Genomic DNA, 23393 nt, shown 5'->3' on the forward strand with positions numbered 1-23393 from the left:
AAAAATATCCAACACAAATCACTCATCATATCAAGAATCAGGAAAATCTCAACTTGTATGAGAAAATACTAATCTTCACATGCCAACACTGAAATAACACAGACATTGAAATTATCTGAAAAGTATTTTCAAAGAAAACATTATATAAATGTTTCAAAGTGCATTAAAAACACATTTCAAACAAATGAAAAGTAGAAAATCTCAGCAAAAAAAATATAGTCTCAGCAAAGAAATAGACAACATAAAGAAGGCTCAATCAGAAATTTTAGAACTGAAAATACTAAAACCAAAATAAAACCACTGGATGGACTCAAAACCAGAATAGAGAAGACAGAAGATTGACTAAGTGAACTTGAATACAGAACAAGAAAAATTACCTAATACGAACAAAGAGAGAGACTATTAAAAAAAAAAAAACTAAAACCAGCCTCAGGTACTTGGACTACTACAAAAAAACTAACATTCCTATTATCAGGGACTCACAAGGAGAAAGAGGGTGGAGTTGTAAGTGCAAAGAAATACTGGAAAAATTTCCCAAATTTGGAGGGAAAATTCTCAAAAGGAACAAGAGAGAATTGATGTGTCATATATAAGGAAGAAACAATTCTGATTGGCAATAGCCTTCTCATCAAAAATGATGAAGGCTAGAAGGAAGTGGCAAAATATTTTTCAAGTGTTACAAGAAAAGAACTGTTAACATAGAAATCTATATCCAGAGAAAATATCTGTCAGAAAAGAAAAGGAGATCAAGACAATTTCACATGAAGGAAAACTAAGAGAATTTGTCTCCAACAGACCTACCCTAAAAGAATGGCTAGAAAAAAATTCTCTAAATAGAAAGGAAATGACGAAAGAAGGAGTCTTGGAACATCAAGAAGGAAGAAAAAAACAACAGAAAGAGGAAAATTAGGGGTAAATACAGTAGACTTTCCTTCTCTTTAGTTTTCTAAACTATGTTTAAAAATTGAAGGAAAGATTATAGCATTGTCTTCAGTGGTTCATAAAGTATGTAGAGAAATAGTTAAGATGCTTATATTATAATAGGGGAGAGCAAAGGGAATTAAAAACTGGAAAGTTTTCTACGCTTCACTTGAACTGGAAAAAAAGGAAGACATGGGTGAACTGTGGTAAGTAATGTATGTATAATGTATAGTGTAATAATATGTATAATATATAATACTTAGAACAATAACAAAAAGTCTAAACCAAGAGATACACTCAGAAATGCTATTGATAAATCAAAATGGAATTCTAAAAATAATATAAGTGAACATCCAGTCCATGGACTCATTTTTTTCCTGCTCCTCTTTTCTAAGTATAACTATAAACTCTGGAAAAAATGCAAGAAACAGCCAAAGGAGAACTCTGAAAGGTGGAAAAAGGAAGGCAAACTAGTTAGAGACTCTAGGACCATGGGAACAACATAGTGGCAGAGTGTCTTAGGATCTCCCCCTCTCCCCACCCACACACAACAGAATAAGGAAACCCAGGTCTGGCATTTCCCAAACTCCAACCTGTCAATAACAGAAAGCCAAGGTAGGCTCATTTCTTACCTGAACTGAATCAAGTACCATCATGAACACCAATGGAGCCTGGTGGCAATGGTCAGGAGGATCTATCAGGAGACCTGCTGATAATAAGCAGCCAGGGGAAGTGCATTTCTTCTCTGCTTGGCTACCCTCCCCTACAAGAGACACAAGGCAACAGGGTGGCAGGATCCAGAGTGTTTCCACCAAAATAAGCACCCAGGAAGCCTCTTCATCCCCAGGGTCTGAAACATCCTTGGCAAGAATTTGAAAGCAGTCATCATAAAAATGTTTCCACAAGCAATTTGAAATTCCCTTAAAACAAATGAAAAAAATAGAAACTCTCAGTAAGAAATAATATAATACTGAAATAGGAAAGCTCAACTCAATAGTAGAGTGGAGAAGACAGGACAGAATCAGTGAACTGAGGACAGAATCAGTGAATTGAGGACATAATCAAGAAAATCTATTCAATCTGAACATAGAAATAGACTCAAAACAAATCAGAGCCTCAAGAATCTGTGTCAAAATAACAACAAAAAAAATATGTCTGCTGCTGTTTACAAGAAACTCACTTCAAACTCAATGACACAGGTAAAGTGAAAACATAGAAAAAATATACAATGCAAGCATGAACAAAAGGAAGTTTCTTGAGAAAATTGAAGGGAATGATAAACATTTTGTTAGAGAGGAAAAATAAAATGAGAGGACTCACAAATCACTAATACCAGGAATAAAATAGGAGATATCACTAAAAACCCTACATATAAAACATAATCAGGAATACTACAATTTTACACTCATAAATTTGACAACTTAGAAGACAAAGACATACTCCTCAAAAAATCACAACCTGCCAAAACTCAACCAAGACAATATACATAATCTGATAATCCAATTAGTCCTACAACCATGAAAGATATTGAATTTGTGATTAAAAAAACTCTAGAAAAAGAATCTCAATGCCAAGATGGTTTCACTGGACAAGTCTACCAAACATTTAAAGAATAATTAGCACTAATTTACACAATTTCTTCCAGAAAATAGAAGAGAGAATACTTCCTGTATCATTTTATGATATAAGAATTACCCTAACTACAAAACTAGACAAAAACAGTACAAAAAAGAGAAGTAGATGAATATAAATGCAATAAAACAATAAAATATAAAAAATAGAGTCTAAAAATACAAAAAATGAATTATATACCATTATCAAGGGGGATTTGTTCACCACTGTATTCCTAGAACATAACAGTTTTGGGCACATTATAAATTTTTAGCATTGATTTGTGCGATGAATGGATGAATTAGTTAATTAATTCTTACTGGACCATTCTTTCCACTCAGCAGTCCCAAAGTCAGCTGAAATGCAACATGACTGAAAAATTACTTATTAATTTATATGTTCCTCTTCCCGCTCACCATGATGCCAAATAATCAATATTAACTGAAAGAATAAATGTATCAATTAAAGATAGGCCACCACCATCCAACCACCAAAGTCCAAACTGAAAGGCTAGAGTGGTAAATGAAATAGACCTTGGAGTCAAACAGAATTGAATTCAAATTCAGTTTTGCCATCTGTCAGATGTGTAAACAGAAACAAGTTTCTTAACTCCTCTGAGTTTCCAAAGAGCTTTTTCTTGCCATCTACCATCTGACTGCTAAGTCAATGCCATATTTTTAAGATTTTTATGGGTTTTGTTTCTACAGCACTCCACTTTGGGTAACAGTAGCAATTTCATTCAGGTTCAGCTAGATTTAGGCTATTGTAATAAAACACACCAAAATCTCAGTGGTTTAACACATCAACATATATATTTCTTGTTCATTGTACATGTTTATCATGGATCAGGAATGGTAACTGCTCTGCATTATTATTTTTTACATATATATACACATATTTTTCTTTTCAGATTCTTTCCCATTATATGTTATTACAAGAAATTAAATACAGTTCCCTGTGCTGTATAGTAGGTCCTTGTTGGTTATCTATTTTATATATAGTAACGTGTGTCTGTTAATCCCTAACCCCTAATTTATCCTTCCCCACCCTTTCCCCTTTGGTAACCATCATTTGTTTTCTATGTCCTTTAGTCCGTTTTTGGTTTGTAAATAGAATTTGTATCATTCTTTTTGTAGATTACACATATAAGTGATATATGATATTTGTCTTTCTCTGACTTCTTCACTCAATATGATAATCTCTAGGCCCATCCATGTTGCTGAAAATGGCATCATTTCCTTTTTAATGGCTGAGTAATATTCCATTATATATATATGCACATGTATATATATTCGCTCAGGGATATAGGATGATGGAAGCTACAATTTCCAAATTTCATCAGTTATAGCAGTAGGAAGAAGAAGGCATGGAGAACCAGCCATTGGTTCTTAATTGCTCCCCAAAGTAAGTAAGACTTTGTACTTCCCCTCATATTTCATTTATCAGAGAAATGAACATAGCTATGCTTAACTTCAAGGAAGTATGACACACCTCATTACACAGAATTTCCCCATTTCACAGATTTAAAATTGATGAAGAGTGGTAATACTTACCACATATTTAATTTAAATAAATATTACTAAATATTTGTCTCACATGGCATATATGATCCATTAGCAAATCCTTCCAACTTTACTTTCAAAATGTATCCTGAATCTGTCCATTTCTCATCTCTTGCAATATTAATCTCTGCCACAGAATGGGATTTCCATAAAGCAGAGGCTGAGATGGAGTTAGAAGTGCAAAAATTATCTTTTTTATAATTATATTATAAACAGAACCAGAAATTTGTTAGAATGAATTGGTTCACACAATTATGTAGAATGAGAAGTCCCTAGATCTGCAGTCAGCAATCTGGAGACCCAGGTAGGCCGACGATTTAATTCCAATCTGAATTTAAAGGCTTGAGAACCAAGAGACCTAATGGTGTAAGTTCCATTCTAAAAGTTGACAGGTTTGAGACCAAAGAATACCTGATTTTTCAGTTGAGTACAAAATCTGGAAAAAACTGATATCCCAGCTTAACAGGCAGACAGAAGGAATTCCTTCTTACTCCATATGTTCTATTCAGGTTTTCAACTGATTGGAAGAGAACATCAGACAGGGTAATCCACTTTACTCAGTCAGCCAATTCAATTGTTAAACCTCATTAAGATACACTCACAGAGACACCCAGGAATAATATTTAACCAAATATTTGGGCCCCCAGGGGACAAAAAATTAACCACAACAGGAAGTAACTCCTGTAAAATGAAAGGAAAGAAGGAAAATTGAGCAGAGAGAGCCATCAGAACATGACACAGAGCTGGAGAAGTCTCTCTCAGCACAGAGAAGAGCTCTAGGGCAAATATTGCCTGGTAGAGGACCCCATGTTGAGTGAAAATGGTTAGGCCCTTGTATAGCCACTTGGCTCTGACAATGGCTGGGAGTCACCCAGTAAAAATCTCAACCTTGGGACCAGTTCCAGTCAAGATGGCAGAAAGGTAGGACCACGAGCTTGCCTCTACTCATGACTACAACGAAACCACAACTGACTGCTAGACAACAATTGGAAAAAAGACTGGAACCTAGCAAAGAAGATCATCTTCAAAAGGAAACATAAAGAGGGAACCACAGCAGGACGGTAGGAGGGTCGTGCTTGTGATATAATTGGGCCCCATAACCCCCAGGTTGGCAACCCACAGACTGAGGAATAATTAAGTTACAGAGGCCCTCCCACAGGAGTGAGAGTTCTAAGCCCCATGTCAGTCTCCCCAGCCTGGGGTTCTGGCATCGGGAGGAGGAGACCCGAGGACGCCTTATTTTGAAGGCCAGTGGGGTTTAGCTCCAGGAATTCCCTGGGACTGGGGAAAACAGAGACTTCACTCTCTTGGGAAGTGTACACAGAATCTAATGTGCACCAAGGTCTAAGGGCAGAGGCAGTGATTTCATAGGAACCTGGGCCAGACCTGCCTGCTGGATTTAGAGGGTCTCCTAGGGACATAGGGGATGGTTACAGCTAACTCAGGGTACATAAAAGCTGATGGCTGGCATTCCAGGAGTGTTAATCTACATGAGCTTTCCTGGAGGCTGACATCTTGATTGGATCATTAGCACCAAGACCTAGCCCCACACAACAGCCTGTAGGGAAGCCTCAGGCCAAACAACATACAGGGTGGGAACACAGCCCCACCCATAAGCAGACTTCCTAAGCTACAAAGTCCTCTAGACACAGCCCTACACACCAGAGTTCCAGGACCAAGCTTCACCCAGCAGTGGGCAGGCATTGCCTCCTCCTGCCAGGAAATCTGCATAAGCCTCTAGTACAGCCTCATGTACCAGGGGCAGATACTAGAAATAAGAAAACAACAATCCCAAAGCCTGTGGAAGGAATCCACAAACACAAGCCAGACCCTACACTGGGACCAGCTGGACCCTGGCCCTTGGGTGACAAGAGAAGTGCACTGCTGGGACACATAGGACATCTCTCACAGAGGACCACCTCTCCAAGGTTGAGAAATGTAACTAACCTACCTAAAAATACAAATAGATAGATAGACAATATGAGGCAGCAGAGGAATATCTCCCAGGCAAAGGCACAAGATAAAAATCCCAGAAAAAGAAATAAGTGATGAGGAGATAGGCAATTTATCTGAGAAAGAGTTTAAAGTAATGATGGTGAAGATGTTCAGAGACCTCAAGAGGAGAACAGATGCACAGAGTGAAGTTTTTAGCAAAGAGCTGGAAAATATAAAGAATACCTAAACAAAATTGAAGAATAAAATCAATGAAATGAATAACACACTAGAAGGAACCAAGAATAGATTAAATGAGGCAGAAGAACAGATCAAGGAACTAGAAGACAGATTAGTGGAAATCACTACTGCAAAACAGAAAAAAGAATGAAAAGAAATGAGGATAGTTTAAGAGAACTCTGGGACAACATGAATCACACTAATATTTGCATTATAGGGGTCCCAGAAAGAGAAGAGAGAGAGAAAAAAACTGAGAAAAATTTTGGAGAGATAATCACCGAAAACTTCCCCAACTTGGGAAAGGAAACAGTCACCCAAGTCCAGGAAGCACAGAGCATTCCATACAGGCTCAACCCAAAGAATAATGCACCAAGACATACAGTAATCAAATTGACAAAAATTAAGGATAAGGAGAAAATATTAAAATTAGCAATAGAAAAGCAACAAATAACATACAAGGGAACTCCCATAAGCTTATCAGCTGATTTTTCAGCAGAAACTCTACAGGCCAGAAGGGAGTGACAGGATATATTTAAAGTGGTGAAAGAGGGGAAAACTTACAACCAACAATACTCTATCCACAGCAAGGCTATCATTCAGATTTGATGGAGAAATCAAAAGCTTCACAGATAAACAAAAGCTAAAAGAATTCAGCACCACCAAACCAGCTTTACAACAAATGTTAAAGGAACTTCTCTAGTCATCAAACCATAAGAAAAGAGAACAAAAAGAAGAAAGAGGGGAAAAAAAGACCTAGAAAAGATTGCTTTGGCAGTTTGGAGTCTTTTATGGTTCCATATAAATTTTGGAATTTTCTGTTCTAGTTCTGTGAAAAATGTCGTAACAGGGATTGTGACATTGGATCTGTAGATGGTTTTGGGTAATATAGTCATTTTGATAATGTTGATTTTTCCAATCCAAGAGCACAAGATATCTTTCTATTTCTTTGTATCATCTTCAATTTCCTTCATCAATTTTTACAGTTTTCAGAGTATAGATAACCTCTTTGATAAAGTTTACTTCTAAGTATTTTGTTCTTTTTGATGCAATGGAAATGTTTATGCCAGTTATAAAATTATGGTTTTTGAAGTGGAAAAAAAAGTGAATGAAGGGCTGTAAATGGCAAAATATCCTTCTTTCTTATGGGTGAGTTGTATTCGATAACATACATATGCTGCATCTTCTTTATCCATTCATCTGTTGATATGAACTTAGGATGCTTCCATATCTTGGCAGTTAGAAATAATATTGCTTTTCATAGCAGGGTGTATGTGTCTTTGTGAATTAATTCTTATTTTGTGGTTGACATTATTCCTTTCTTAACTATGTAAGTTTAAAATGCTAAAGCTCTAAATGTTCTTAGAAAAAATGATCAGTACATATATGTAAATTTAAAAATATGTGCAGTATATTGTGTATATGTATTTACATGTAATACATTGTATATGTGCAGTCAAATTGTAACAATTCTACCTAATAAAACTGAAAAAGAAAAAAATTTTAAAAAGAACTGCTGCATCACTGACGCACTTGAAGGTACAAGGATAACACGGTGTGAAAAAGTATGGACATCATCATCTCCACATGGATTAGTGATTTGGAAGAGTTGGATTCTAAATTTTAAAATCTGTGCATGACTGAGGCATTGTGCTGTGCATCAGATATTGACACATTGTAATTGACTACTTCAACTAAAATAAAATAAAATAAAATAAAATAAAATAAAATAAAATAAAATAAAATAAAACTTATTAGAAATACCTTATACAAAAATCTCAACCTTGGCTGCCACTCTCTTGTTCAGTTACTGGGTGGGGCCCACCAGAGAAGATTAGGACTTCATTTGGAAAGCAAAAGTAGACTCTGAAGGAGCTAACAAGTAGGAGGTTGTCAGTTAAACAAATTCCTCTCACTTGGATGACAAGTTTCATTTTGCAGATGAATATAAGGGGTGCATCTCAGATACATGAGCCATAACATCATGATCTAAGTCACCACCATTTCTTACCTGGATAACTTCAATAGCCTTTTAGCTCATGTTCTTGTTATGTCTCTTGCCCCTCATCTCTCACTCCTGTGTCAGTACTCCTCACAATAGCTTGAGAAATAAATCCCTTACGCAACTCAACAACCACCTATTGCTTTCAATCTTCCTGATAAAAAAAGTTGAATACAATGACCATCAAATATTTAGATGATCAATCACTGCATTTCCTATTTATTCCACAGTTCTCTGAGAACTTATCACCATGTCAGAGAGATCTTCCTGACTGTCACATCAACTGGAGAGAGCACCCCTCCATTCTCCATCACCTCATCATATTTTATTTCATGCCAAAACTTATCAAAATGATTCTCATAAATACCTATTAAAATGTACATATAGACTAATATAAACATAAGTACACAAGAAATTTAAGGTCTTGAGAACACAAATTATATAGATTTTGTTCTCTGCTGCATGTGTTGCTTTTAGAACAGTGGGTTCTACCTCAGAGTCTCTAAATAAAAATGTGTTGAGGGGCTTGTATAATTCTTATCATGTTTCCTTCCCTGATGAAAATGTGATCTGCATGAGGGCCAGGACTTCATCTATTTCACCTGTGGATCTCCAGATCATAGAATAGTCTCTACCTATTTTTTGGTAGGTGTAGAAAATTGTTTGTTGTATGAATAAATGATAACTATTGGTCCCCACTATGTACTAAGCCAACTGATAGATATTGCATATTATTAGAAAGGAAGATGTGGTACCAACATTTATATACAATAAATACAAAGGAACAAATATACACTATAAATTATGGAAAGGTATTTAATGGAAAAAATACTCAGTGCTATCAGGATATAAACTCAAAGTTTGCTCAGGAAGTCAGGAAAATATTCTAGAGAAAGTAACATTTACATGGACAAATTCAGGATAGGGAGGGATTAGCAAAGGGAAGGAGGAGAGTAAAACAGTGTTCTAGGCGGACAGAACAGTACGTGCAAAGGCCCTGTGGCAGGAAAGAAATTGGCACATTTGTTAAGCTGAAAGGACTACTGACATTGTATATGTTAATGCCAAACAAAAAGCACCAAGACACAGGGCATTAAATAAGTTGCATTTATTACTCACTGCAGTGAAGAAATGAAGGACGTGGGGAGCCACACATGGGTGTCAGGAAGATCATGTTAGAAAGGACCTATTATGGGAATCGAGATTTGGCTGGGTGATTCGGTTGCTTATGTCCAACAGGACAACAACATGGCTTAGCTGGAGCAGCAGGCCCCGTTATCAGCAACACGGAGGCCTCCTTGTAAGTGTCAGGCAAGTGCCACATGTCAGCCACTGAATTATTCCTTCCTATGACTAAAGAGCAGAGAGATTTGGGGGAGAGTGGCACAGGAACCTGGAGAGGTAAGCAGGGTCAGACCACGCAGGGCCTGGAAGATCCTGTTAGCAAAGTTGGCCTTTATCTTCAAAGCAAAGGGAAACAGAGTGATGTGCTTAAATCTGTGTGTCAAGGACTGTGGAGGGTCTGAGGATTTATCCTACTTGCAAGCTCACAAGCTCATTTGCCACAGATTGACGGATCCTGGCAGAAGACAGAAGATTCCCGGGTGAGAGACAAAGGACATTATACTGGCAGCAAAAGCAGTAGCCAGGGCACCGAGTTTGCACCAGCTCTCCATGTGCCCAAAGTCGCACGGGGATGATGAAGGTAGACTTGCCTGGACGCCTGCACAGGCAGAGGGTTGTGACCTGGGACGGGAACCCTGAGCTTGGGAGTTGTACCGCTGGTACAGTGAGCAGAAGCAATCCTGCTCTCAGGGGGAGGCCTTACCTCATCCTTCAGGATTGCTCAGCACAAATAAAACCCTGAGAAATCTCCCTGGTTAAGGGTGATTAGGGCTTTAAATTCCTGGCATACCTTCCATCAAAACCACAAAGGAACACTCAGGGCCCATAGTGGACTTCCTCTCCCAACACTGCTGTTGAAAAGGTCAACATTTGGAGAACCAGCTCATGACTTGGAGAAAACTAACACGAACTCGCTGCCTTACACCACGTCTGACTCATACCCATCGGGCTACAAACCTGCTGTAACTTACCCTGTGTTGACCCCGACATGGTCCTGCAGCTACGGCCCCACTTGGTCCCCCTATCAATGGGGTGGGGGAATGGAACACACCCTGCAGTAATTCCAGTGAAAGAGTGTGTACAGAGACAGCGGCACTTTGATGAGTGAAAAGAAAAGGCACCCAACCTCATGAGGAAGGAAGAACAGGTGGAGGCAAGGAGGATGGTGTGCTGGGCTGAGGACGTGGAAGATGCCTGAACCCGTGGGCACTGCTGCTCCACGGAAGCTTAAAAATGGCCCCTGAAGAGGTGGTTTTTGCGTGTAGACAGGATGTGGGCCTGGTGGAAAGTGCACAGGACCCAGAAGAGAGGCACCAACTCTTCCCAGTAAGTTGCAGTCCTGCTTCTTAGAGAAAGCCTCTCCCTGCATTTTCTAGGAGAGATGGAGCTCTTGATATACTTGGTTGCCATGGCAACTGAGGTACTTGACCCAGCTTCTGCCAACCACGTGTCTCACCAGGACCAATTTTTTACCAAAATGGGTTCATAATAGTCAGACACTTTGCTCTGAACTTGCTGATATTACCTGCGGGTGGGTGAGTGGCTTTCAGGATGGCGACAGCTCTGGGGGTGGTCTGGGGCACATTACTCCATCCAAACCTGTAGGAGGAACTCTCCTGTTTATTCTGCTGTGGTCGACGGTTCTCTGTAATGTGAGGCTTGTTTGTTGTGCTCCTTATATCACCTCAATGCTATTTTAAAGGAGGATTTAATCATTCGAATTCTGAGACAATGTCTGCTCATTGTTAATTATAATGTAATACGACTACAGTCTCGTTAATAATTTAACGATTATATTCAACATGTAACGATTTGTGGCATCGTACTAGGTAATATGCTAAGCACTTTACACATAAAATCTCACTGAAGTTTCACCAAAAACGGGTAAGGTTTTGTGGGGGTTTTTTTTAACCTCCATTTGATGATGAAGAGACCGAATCCCAAGAGAAGTTAGCTACTGGCACACAGGTAAGACATGACAGCAGGGCGGGAGTCCAGAGCCTGCAGCAGGTGTAGTGAGTCCCACAGGACTGAACCTGCACCGCAAATGGGTCCCTGCATTTTTGGTTTAATGCCGCCTTCTAGAAATTCGTAACCTCTTTTCTCTGAATTCGTGCTTGTAGGTGGTGTCTGACCAGACAATGCGGTAGGAACTGGGGACCCGGAGCCTCTGTTCTCCTGAGGCCCAGTCCACCAGCTCCCAGCCTCACTGGGACAGGTTCTCTGCTGTGCACTCACCCAGCCACCCACCCAGACTGCCCTCCCCTCCTGCCCTGGCGGGTGTCTTGTCCTCACTCCACCCTCTGGTGGGAGCCTGGGTGTGGGCCCAGGAAGGGCCAGGGTGGAGAGTGCCGGGTCCAGGGTGCGGCCCCTAGACACCTGTGAGGAACTTCAGGACATCAGACAGCAAATACAAAACACAACGACAGGTCAAAGAGAGACTGTGGGAGAAAGGTGGGGGAAAAAAAGCTTTTCACTGCTTTCGGAATGAGAAACCACACATTTTCATTTTGCAATAGGCCCCTCCTTATATAGCTGGACCTGCGTGGTAGACGAACACAGTTCAGATCGCACAGCTCCGAATCCCAGGTTTGCTTTGTCTTTTCTTCTTGCCTTTAACGAAAAGAAAAAATTGAATAGATGAAAATTACAGTCATAGTATAAAATCCAAAAACTTCAAAACACACAGTCAAAAATGTGCCTCTCACCCCAGCTGTGGAAGCACCCAGTTCTGCTCCCAAAGGCAACAACACGTTCTGCCAGGTTCTTCTCTAGCCTTCCTTTCAGAGGTACATTATGCATAGACAAGCGTACACGTGTATTTCAACCTGTCCGCTTTATGTACAAATAGCCAACAGCATTGTGGGCCTGCATTTTCCATTTTTAATGTACCTCGGAGGTCTTTCTGTCGGATCATGATGAGGACAAATGTTGGAGAGTGCTGGTCATGTCATGGTTTTAAGAGCTCTAAACCTGTTGGTTTAACCCTCGTCAGACCCACTGGAGGAAATGTGACCCTTGTTTACTGATGAGGAAACGAAAGCTCACAGAATGTGAATAACGTGCCAAAGTGATATGGCCCATAGTGGGAAGAGCCAGGATCGGACCCATGCACTGCAGTTTCAGAATGCACACTTAACCCCTAAGCAGCTACATAACATTCTTTAAAACAAAACAAAACAAAACAAAAAAACCCAAAACAGCTACATGGTATCCTTTTACATAGATGTATCCACCTTTATTTATTTACCAGTCTGCTACCCATGGACACTATGGGTTTTCCAATCCCCGATGATACTGCCTTGAATAAGCTTATATGGGACATCATTCCACACACGGGCAAGTATATCCAGTGGATAAATTCATAGAAGTAGGATTTCGGGATCGAAGAGCAAATGCACACAGCACGTTGCCAGATGCTGCTAAATTTCCCTCTCTAGGTCTTATATCAGTTCACACCCCCTCTAACAATGCAGGAGCATTTCTGTTCCCGCACAACCTCGCCGCAATCGTGCATCTCAAACATTTGTGTATGGGGCAACTTGATAAACCACGATACCTCGTTGTAGTTAAAATACACGTTTCTCTTCTTATGAGCAAGGCTGGGGGGTTTTAAAACACGTTTAAGCCACTGTGTATCTTCCCTCCTGTGAAAGTATTTGTCAGACCAATAGCAGAGACTGACTAGCTGTTCTCCAAACCCGTTTCCTTTTCCTGCTGGAAGGTTCCCAGCCTTCCAGCACCGAACTGTGGCCTGTGGGCTGAGTCCTGGCCAAGGGAAAGAGGACCTGAGTGAGGTACAACATAGACCAGCATGACTCCTACAAGCCTCCCGTGAGAGCCTCCTCTTTTCTTTCTTCCCTCATCTGCTGGCAAAATGCTTGTACCCGAGTGACCGACGTAGCCAGTGCTGAAGGTGGCAGAGCTCCTTCTGTCAGTCTGGGTCCTGAATTTTTTTCCAAAAGCAGAGCCTGTCTCCTAAACCTGCCTTCATTTGGAATTTACACGGGCGGGAAACATTTCCGTAGTGCAAGACCACTACGATTTGGGAGTTTACCTGTTACAGCGGCTGGTGTTATGACACGCAGTAGAGAAGCCTTTGTGCCGTTTTTCAAAAATGAGTCAATAAAACACCATTCTTATTAGGAAATCAGCCCATTGCCTGTGACATGGAGAGCAGACACTTCTTGAAACTTGGCCTTTTGAGTTTCCCTTTACACAGATTTAGCCGGCTGAATCTCTATTCCGTCTTGCACTGAAATATATCACTTTTTCCTTTCATGAATTTTGCTATGCAACATGCCTCGAAGGACCCTGTTCATTCTAAAATTATATCGACAAACCTTTAGAGAGTCTCTTCTATATCTCTGTTTCTGAAGGTGTTCCATCATGAGTGAATGATGACTTAACAACATATATTTCTGCATCCACTGAGGAGATCGCGTTTAGTTTGCCTTGCCCTTCCGTCTGTTAGGGTGAAGAATTACATTGACTTATGTTCTAATTGGTAATTGTATGCTGTGTTTTCTCTATGTTGCTGGTCTTTTTCTTTCTTTCTTTTTTTTTTTTTTTTTTTACAAGTATTTGCTTGCGATATTTTCATCCATGTTTATGAGACAAGGTGGTTTGCAATTTAACCTTCTCAAAGTGTCCTGACCAGTTTGGATACCAATGCTATGCTTCATAAAACACGAAAATGTAGTATAGCCTGTTTCCCTATTCTCTGAATATTTTGTGTAATACTGGAATTATCTCTTATTTAAATATTGACAGAACTCATTTATGAAGCTGTCTGGGCTTAGAGATCCCTTTGTGGAAAGTTTTAATTTCATTCACTTCATATTTTTAGTTCAAACCATGTTTTTTAAATGTCATCTTCTCTCCGGTTGATTAAGTTGTATTTTACTGTGTGTCCTCCTCCTCTTAAATTTCAAGTTTATTCGCATAAAGGTCTCTAGTGATGTCACTCTATTTGACTCCTGGTATTACTAATTTGTGCCTTTACTCATTTTTCTTTATAAGTCTCTCTTCTTACCGACTATTAAAAGGACCAGGGATACACTGTGTTAAAATGCTCTGTTGTATGCTTCATTATTTTGGCTTTTATCTTTACTGATCCTTTGTATTTCTCTGTGTTATCTTGCTATTTTTTAACTTGTTGAGGGGGATGCTTAGCGCTTTTTCTGCTATTCTTCTTGTCTTTTTTCTTTTCTAAAATGTATTATATTTCTTGAGCTATAACTCACATACAGCATTATATTAGTTTCAGGTGTAAAACATGATGATTTGATATTTGTGTATATTACAGAACGATCACCACGATCAGTCTACTTAACATGTGTCACCATTCACAGTTACAAAACTGGTGCTTTTGTGCTGAGGACTTTTAAGGTTTGCTCTCTTAGCAACTTTCAAATACACTCGACCCCCAATGGATGCCTGAATCCACGGAGAGTACTAACCTCTATATGTACTATGATTTTTCTTTACATAAGTACCCATGATAAAGTTTAACTTGTCAATTAGGCACAGTAAGAGAATATCCAAATTGCCAGCATCACTCCGCTTGCACTTTGGGCCCATAATTAAGTAAAATAACGCTTCCTGGAACACAAGCACTGCAAAGCCGCCCCAGTGGATCTGATAACCCAGATGGCTGTACTACAGGGTGATTAATGGGAGGGATGTGCTGGACGAAGGAGTGATTCATTTTCAGGTGGGACAGAGCAGGACAGCAGGAGATTTCAACACGCTACTCAGAATGGCGCAGAATTAAAAAGGTACAATTTGTTTATTTCTGGAATTTTCCACGTAGAATTTTTAGACTGCAATTGATAGCGGTAACTGACACTAAAGGGAATGAAACTGAGGATAAGGGGGGACGACTGTATGCAATGCGGTACCATTAACTCTAGTCACCATACTGTACATTACATCCCCACGACGTTTATTTTGTAATTGGAAGTTTATACCTTTTGACTTCTCTGGCAATCACCAATCTGTTCTCTGTATCTACCTGTTTGGTTTTTTGTTTGTTTTCGTGTTGTTTTGTTTTGAAATTCACATATTAGGTGAGATGATATGGTATTTGTCATTCTCTGTCTGACATATTTTCCTCAGCATAATGCCATTGAGGTGCATTCATGTTGCCCCAGACGGCAGATTTCCTTCTTTGTGACGTAGTAATATCCCACTGTATATAGATAGGTACACCACTATTCTTAATCCTTTATCCATCGATGAACACAGGCTGCTTGCATAACTTGGCTGTTGTAAAAACACTGCGATAAACGTGGAGGTGCAGATATCGTTCTGAAGTAGTGTTTTCATTTTCTTCAGATAAAAACCCAGAATTGGAATTGCTGGATTCTGGAGCGGTTCCCTTTTCAGTTTTGGAACAACTGCCATACGCTTTTCCCAACTTGGCTGTGCCTGCTTACATTCCCACCAACAGCTCACAGGGGTTCCCTTTTCTCCACATTTTCACCAACACTTGTTCTTTCTTGGCGCTTTGATAATAGCCATTCTGACAGGTGGCAGATGAGATGGCTTTGTGGGTTTGACTTGAATTTCCCTAATGATTAATGATGTTGAGTAACTTTTCACGTATATGTTGGCCAGCTCCATGTCTTCTTCTCTTTTTTCTAATATATGCTTTTAAGGATATAACTGTTCACGTAAGTGAGCTGTCTTCCCAAGTTTGCTCAGTGACATCTCCATTGCCACCTGGTTGAATGTGTTTCATCATTTGCACACAGCTACATGATGCAAAGTCAGGCTGAAATGGGAGCTGATTTACTTCTGGTTTGGTCATCCTGACTCACAGGGTGGAAGCCACTGGGGTCTCTGCTAAAAGTGAGGGGTGTTTGACCTCCACCACCACCACCACCACCTGCACCTCTGAGATTTCAAACACAGCTCAGTTTTACAGCTGTTTACTTTTGGGTAGACAGTGCTGGACAGAAAGTGTTTTCAGACGTAAGCTTGCTCTGCTGGTCCTGCCTTGTCCTAAGAGACTCAGTAATTGCACACAGTAATTCCTCAGCGTCCTCTTAGAACTGAGTTGATTAAAACTTCTTTTCTTTATACATCCCCTGAGCTTAATAGTTACTCTCAGCAGGCACCCTGTCCCTTACCACCTACTTCACATTTATCAGAATCTGAAGTCTGTTATCTGAGTGCAGGTGCTGAGTACAATAAACATCACTTAGACCTATCTCATTTGCTATTTATTCAGTTCTTCTCTGTTTCTGTTTCTCGCATGAGTTGGCTATGGCTCTAACCCATACCCTATTTATTTCAGGATGCAGCTTTCATTGAAGATGTGACTAGCTTTTAAAGTTTTTGCTTGGAGGTAACAGAACACATTACACAATATTCTGTGGAAGGCTTGGATTAAATGTTTCTGTCATATCAATACCTGTAAAAGATATAATGTGACCTACTGTGTGTGACTTTCCATTTGGATGGCATATGCCATAGACCAAGGTAAGTCACGTGGATGTGCTTGAGTTCAGCAGGGACATACAGCCGTTCTGCTGGGGAAATCAGTTCAGGGTGTGCTGGTGAATATTTTGCAGAATAATACAACTGGCAAAACTTGGTTCGTTTGTCCTTTTAAATATTAATCCTTTAACATTGATGAAGCACTTGCTAGGGATCCATCTTGGGAATTCAGTGTACAGTTGAGTTCTGCTTTGCAATCCAATGAGAAAATATGTTATCAATTCCTGACAGTAGAGTGTTGAAGTTCCCAACGATAATACTGGGCTTGGCTGTTATTCCTTTCAGCCCTATCAGCTTTTGTTTCATGTAGTGTATGTAGCGACTGGTTCTGGCTGCCTACACACTTAGGGTTCCTATGACTTCTTGCTGGATCTCTCCGACCGATACCTCATGTAACATGCCATCTGTGCCCAGTAATCTTTCTGATCGGAAGTACACGTTCTCTGATACTGATACAGCCACTTCTGTTTCTTAAATAATTAATGTAAGCATGATGTATATTTTCCCCATCAACCTACTTTAAATCTACCGGTGTAGTTGTTTTTGAAATGCTTTTCGTGTAGACTGAGTATATTCAGGTCACTTTTCTTTCATCATTTCTGTTCATGTCTGCCTCTAATTGGTTTACTTAGAAAATGTATACTTAAAGTAAATATCTCTCTTAAAATGAGACAAATTAACTTATTTACATTCAGATACAGACTCACAAACATAGAAGACAAACTTGTGGTTACTAGGAGGGATAAGGGGTGTGTGGAGAGATAAATTGGGAGTTTGGGATTTGCAGATATATATATATATATATATATATATATATATATATATATATATATATATATATATATATAAAATAGATAAACAGCAAGGTCCTACTGTATAGCACAGGGAACTATATCCAACACCTACTAATAGCCTACAATGAAAAAGAAAATGAAAAGGACTATACACATAGATATGTGTATATATAACTGAATCACTATGCTGCACATTGGAAATTAACACAGCATTGTAAACTGACTATACTTTAATTTTAAAAAAGTAAATATTCCTCTGTTAGGACTTAAGTCTACACTTTCAGCTTTTTTATTTTTCTTCTTTCCTCTGATTCTCATTCTTGTGTTTCATGTTCACCTTTCTCTGGTTTCCCTGACTATCTCTTAGAGTTTCATTTTGATTTCAAAGGGCACAATCTCTCAGTTATAAAATAAATAAGCTCTGGGAATCTAATGTACAGCATGGTGACTACACTTAATAATAGTGTATTGGATACTTGACATTTGCAAGGATAGCAGAGCTTCTGTGTTGTCACCACACAAACAAAAACGGTAATTAGTGAGGTGATGCATATGTTAATTAACTTGATTGTGGTTATCATTTCATTATGCATATGTCTATTAATTCAGCACATTGTACAACCACCAAAACAAACGGAGATTGAAGAAATGGCATGGCGCTTCCTTTTGTGCTCCGTGGCTTAAGATGGAAAATCTGCTGTCCCTGGAATTGGTTTTCCCTGATAAAGAACATGTCATTTCTGTGTCTTTCATTTCTCGATTGTTTTCTTTTTCTTTTGTCTTAAGCTTTCAGTAATTCAAGAATCTTGTGCCTTATCAAAATTACTCTGGGTTTATCCTATTTGGAGTTCACTCATTTCCCTGAGTTTGTAGCTTTATGGGTGTTCAATTGTTTTGTTTTGTTTTGTTTTGTTTTTATCAAATTCGTAAAGTTCCAAGCCACTAGTTTTTGAATATATTTTTTAAAGTAAAATGACAGTTCATATCTTAAATTCTATGTGTCTAGAGAATCCTAAGATGGCTGGAAGTACTGTAACATGATGACATCATGCTTTTGAAAATTCAGCCTTACGTTTTAGCACAGTTCCTGATTTCCAGACTATGGGGAAGGATATAAGACAGTTCCCATCTACCCAGAAGCAGCTTCAGCTCGATAGGACAAGCCTCTGATATTACTAATCTTTTGGAACATACTTTAGAGCCAGGTCTGCATATTCAACTTTAAGCAACAGATTTAAAAATCATGTGTGGATCATTTCCGCTTCCAGCCATGGCCATGATGAAAGGGCTTGTTACAGTTCTAATACATCACAGACAAAAATTAAAAATCTGGGGAAAGAAAAAAAAAAGTCTGCGTGTAGGCACCAGAGGATGACTTTTGTGTCCAGCACATCAGGGCAGAAAGTTCTGGGGAGAAGGGAACCTCACTAAGGGGAATCCCACAGTCTTGGGCTGCTTTTTCCCCTCAGGGAACTTGCTGAATCCTAAACTGCCCTGGGTGGGAGCCCAACATTCTATGGGCAAAACACCCATGAAGAAGCAGGGAAGACATTTGCTTCCAGGAAAATTCATAGGGCTGGGAAAACTGCTGCAGTCAGACTTTCAAACCAGACAATACTGAGCAGTCACGATCTCAGGGAGAAGAAGAAGGGCAGGCAGAAGGGAGACCTCCCTTGGGTGGGTTTCTTCCTTGAGGCATTTGTTTGTACCTAAACCGCATAGGATCTGAGACTCAGAAGATGAGGAGACAGCTGGCCCAAGTCTCAGCAGTTTCCTCAGGAGTCCCACGGTGTATTAGGGTACAACCCTGAGTGCAGAACTCACCCAAATGCTCATCCCCAGTACACATCCCAGACTGCGAGTTGGGACCCCTGGAGACCTGTCACTCAGGAGGAGGGAAACCAGGGGTTACCCACGCCCGATAAAGCCTGAAGCGTCCTCAAATCACCTCAGCTCCTGACTGGATTGTTGTGGCCGCCCCACACTAGCTGCTGCCAGAGAGGGGGTGAAACTTCTCCGGAGGGAAGAGCATCCTGCAGAGAGGCAGCTCTGTTTTCAACAATGTCGGACATTTGTTTGTTGTTAATTTTTAACTTTTTAGGTATTTATGTGTTTTTTTTAGGGAGGATGTACTTAGGTCCATTTATTTGTTTATTTTTAGTGGAGGTACTGGGGACTGAATCCAGGACCTTGAGCGGGCTGAGCGAGCACTCTGCCACTGAGCTATGTCCTCTTCCTCATGTCGGCCATTTAGATCAACCACCAGACCTATCAAAACAGGTTATGAAAAGAAGAGAGAAGAAAACACCCAGAAGACCCCAATATTGGAATTATCAGACATGGGCAGAGAAATAACTATGACTAACATGTTCCAGAATATGGATGACATAACTGAGGTCTCATCAGAAAACTGGAACTTAAAAATCAAACAAGTGCAAACACTAAAAATCGGAAAACTAAAAAATACACTCACTGACATTAAGAACTCAGCATTTGAGGAGGTATAGCTCAAGTGTTAGAGCACATGCTTAGCATGCATGAGGTCCTGTGTTCAATCCCCGGTACCGCCTCTAAAAAGCAATCAATCAATCAATCAACAGACCTAATTACCCCCCTCAAATAAAAAAAAATTAAAAATTAAAAAAACCCTCAACATTTGAGTGTCACAGCATATTAAAAGCAGCAAAATAGAGGGAGGAGAGGAGAAAGAGCGGGGGCAAGGGCAAGAAGAGGGCTGACGGGTGCATAGAGTTTGTTCCTGAGACCTCTGAGACACATGTGACTTCTGCTTAGAAGGGACAAGGACAGACCATAGTTTAGGGGCGGCTAATATCTGGAGAGCCCTTGCTGTGTACTGGTCAGTCCACTGGGGCTCTACAGTCATTATCCAGAGACGGACTTGGTCGCTCTTCTACACGCTGCATCTGCCCCCAGGAGACTCTTCTGCCTCCTGATCGAAGAGCACTAAGAATTTTTGAATCAATTTATTGTGGTGTGTGTGTGTGTGTGTGTGTGTGTGTGTGTGTGTGTGTGTGTGTGTGTATGTGTGTGTAGAGAGAGAGACAGACAGACAGAGAATGAAGTTTACCATTTGGACCATGTTCAAATGTACAACCATGTACAATTCTGTGGAATGAATTAGATTCACAGTAATGCACAAAAATCACCTCTCTTTCCCAAAGCTTTTCATTGATAAGCACAGAAACTCTGTTTACATTGAACAGTAACACCCCTGTTCTCTCTTCCACCCAGTGTCTGGTGTCCTCTAATCTACTCTCTGTCTCTATAAATTTGCCTAGTCTAGACATCTCCTATAGGTGGGATCAGACAATGCTTGGCCTTTTATGTATGTATTATTCAACTCAACAGATGTTTGCCGGGCTGGCCATCTTGTCTTAATGACACTTTAAAGCATACAAATAACAAGGTTTCCATTTTCTTTTGGGTTGGTAAGGAGAATGTAGAAGCAGCTTTTCACAGCCCACTGTAGTCATGTGCACAATTCCCTGTATGCATTTTCAGCCACATCTCCGGTATTTTAGGGGAACGTTGAGATTCTCCTACAAGCCTGCCAAGTAATAGACATGATGTTTCAATCAATGAGCGGGTGAGAATATTCTGAATTCTATGAGACAAAAGAGAATTAAAAGGGTTTTTCACCACAGACCATTTGTTTTCTACTCAGGATTGGATGAAGTGAAATAAGAAATTATGTACACTGATGACTCAGACCTCTAAGGGTGAACTCTCTTCTCTCAGTGACGAATTACTTCAACATCAGAGCAGAGAAATGGTATACGCCTCTCTGACCCTCATCAAAGAAACTCGGCCGTCTCAGGTGAGGAAGATGACAAAACAAACAAACAAACAAACAAAGCAGAGGTTTTTCCAGACTCACTCTCTGTGGACACAACCGGTTCACCATTTCTCTCCCTTTGTGTCACCCCTTTTAGATAAACACCCAAGGAGATTGACGGCGATAGCACCCAGCCTCTCCACGAGCTCCTTCTCGTTTCAGTGTCTGAAGCCTTTGCTTCCTCTCTTGCAGAACAGATTTTACAGCTATTAGGCAAGCACGGAGCTAGCAACAAGATCGAGTAGAATTCATAAAGCAGGGACCGCCTGCTGTCTGTGCTGCTTCCTTGTCCTTACTTACCTACAGTATCTACTGTGAGCAGGAGTGGTTCCACCTTAGAGTGCGGTGCCCTGGTTTCCCAGGGAGAGTTCGGTAAGTCCACAACAGGTTTTCAGAGGAAGGATGTAATGTCACATGTCAGCTGGTGAGTCTGCAGTGTTATGATGTCTCTCCGTGGATGTTCTCATGATCTATGAAAACCTCGACTGGAAGGTAATGGTATATTTTTAAAAACCTCCAGAGACTAGATCCTGCGTGTTTTTCATCTGGACGGGAATCTCCCCTTCTTCCCACGGTCTCCAGAACCGACTCACAGAACAAGAACTCATCAGTCTACAAATGGTGCTGAGGCACGTGCATGTACTTAACTAGGGGCTAGAGAGAGTTCAGTTGGCAGGATCTACAGCTCACGAGACCCAAGTATTACAGGGTGGAGATTAAGGACAGAGGGGAACTGGGTCACAAGTTTCTGGCACTGGGTCAGATACAGCAGGGGAGCAAAGGAGACAGGAAAAAGAACAGCTATTTGCTGGTAGGAACGGCCATCTCCTGGCATGAAATGGAGGTCTGGGGCATAAGAAAGGCTTTCAGGAACTGTCCTCGATGTTCCGGCAGGACCCGAGCTGGACTCTGCAGGTGCTCATGGGACAAATGTATACCAGGCTCCTTCCTTGTGACTAGATGACCAGACCTGCTGGCCATGGGATAGGCGTGGCAGCACCTCTGTCGAAGGTCACACCATCAAGCCTCACCCTCCTGAGTTAGGTCCTGCATGCCTTCATCAGCGCACAAGTTGATTTTCTGTGATTCTAGTTTTCACCTGTGACCCTGGTGCGCAGCATGGACGGTGTGGGGCAGGATCAGCCCTGAGCTGCTAGGGGAGCCCTAACTCTGTCAGCATCCTCTGCCTTCAGAGTAGAGCCAGAATCAAAATAGGCTCCCTTTCTAGACTGGAATGTGCCCAACACAGTGCTCAGCAAACACTGGACTTCTTTTGCTTCTCCTGTTAATACTTCGCACGGTGATCTGGGTAAACCAGGGAAGTGGCTGTTATAAGCCCTGGCATGTGGGCAAAGTAATTTCACTGTGCCACCACTGGCTAATCAGAATTCGAACTAGTCACCCGCCCCCCGCCTCTAGCAGTCTCTGGTCCCTCAGGCATGACATGGAGATAATGCCAGTTACCGGGATTATAGCATCGTTGTGAGGAGTGAACAAGACCGCAGGTGTGAAAGTGCTTGGGTGGAGTCTGTGACTCAATCCTGTGCATTTACCCCCTTCAGTGCATGTTCAGTCGGTGCCATTAACTGGTTTTTGACCCTAGGAGCTCTGATCCTGCTTTCTCACGGGATTTGTTGGTTTCTGACCCAGTGGCCCTTCCTATCCATGCCCGATGGTAAGAAAAACTGACTTTGTTGAAAGAAGTAGTGAGTTCAGCCCCTGGGTGGGAGTTGGGACTTCTCCCATCCACTCACGGCCATCCCATTCCCCTTTGTTTGATAATGATGGCTCCAGACTGCACTGCAGCTAAAGGGGGCCCTAGGACCCAGTTCTGCCCAATGAGATGT

At 40.7% G+C, this 23393-nt stretch overlaps 1 long non-coding RNA gene across 1 annotated transcript; it reads right to left on the reverse strand.

The window, feature by feature from the left end:
• Positions 1-11878: 11878 nt before the first annotated feature.
• On the reverse strand, positions 11879-22007 carry LOC135320148 (uncharacterized). The gene is made up of 2 exons (XR_010379394.1): positions 21847-22007; positions 11879-12003 (listed from the first exon to the last, which is right to left on the reverse strand). It is a non-coding gene; the product is annotated as an uncharacterized LOC135320148 (long non-coding RNA).
• Between the last annotated feature and the right edge of the window lie 1386 nt (positions 22008-23393).

Source organism: Camelus dromedarius, chromosome X (genome assembly GCF_036321535.1).
Source record: "Camelus dromedarius isolate mCamDro1 chromosome X, mCamDro1.pat, whole genome shotgun sequence".
In the NCBI taxonomy this organism is placed as follows: domain Eukaryota; kingdom Metazoa; phylum Chordata; class Mammalia; order Artiodactyla; family Camelidae; genus Camelus; species Camelus dromedarius.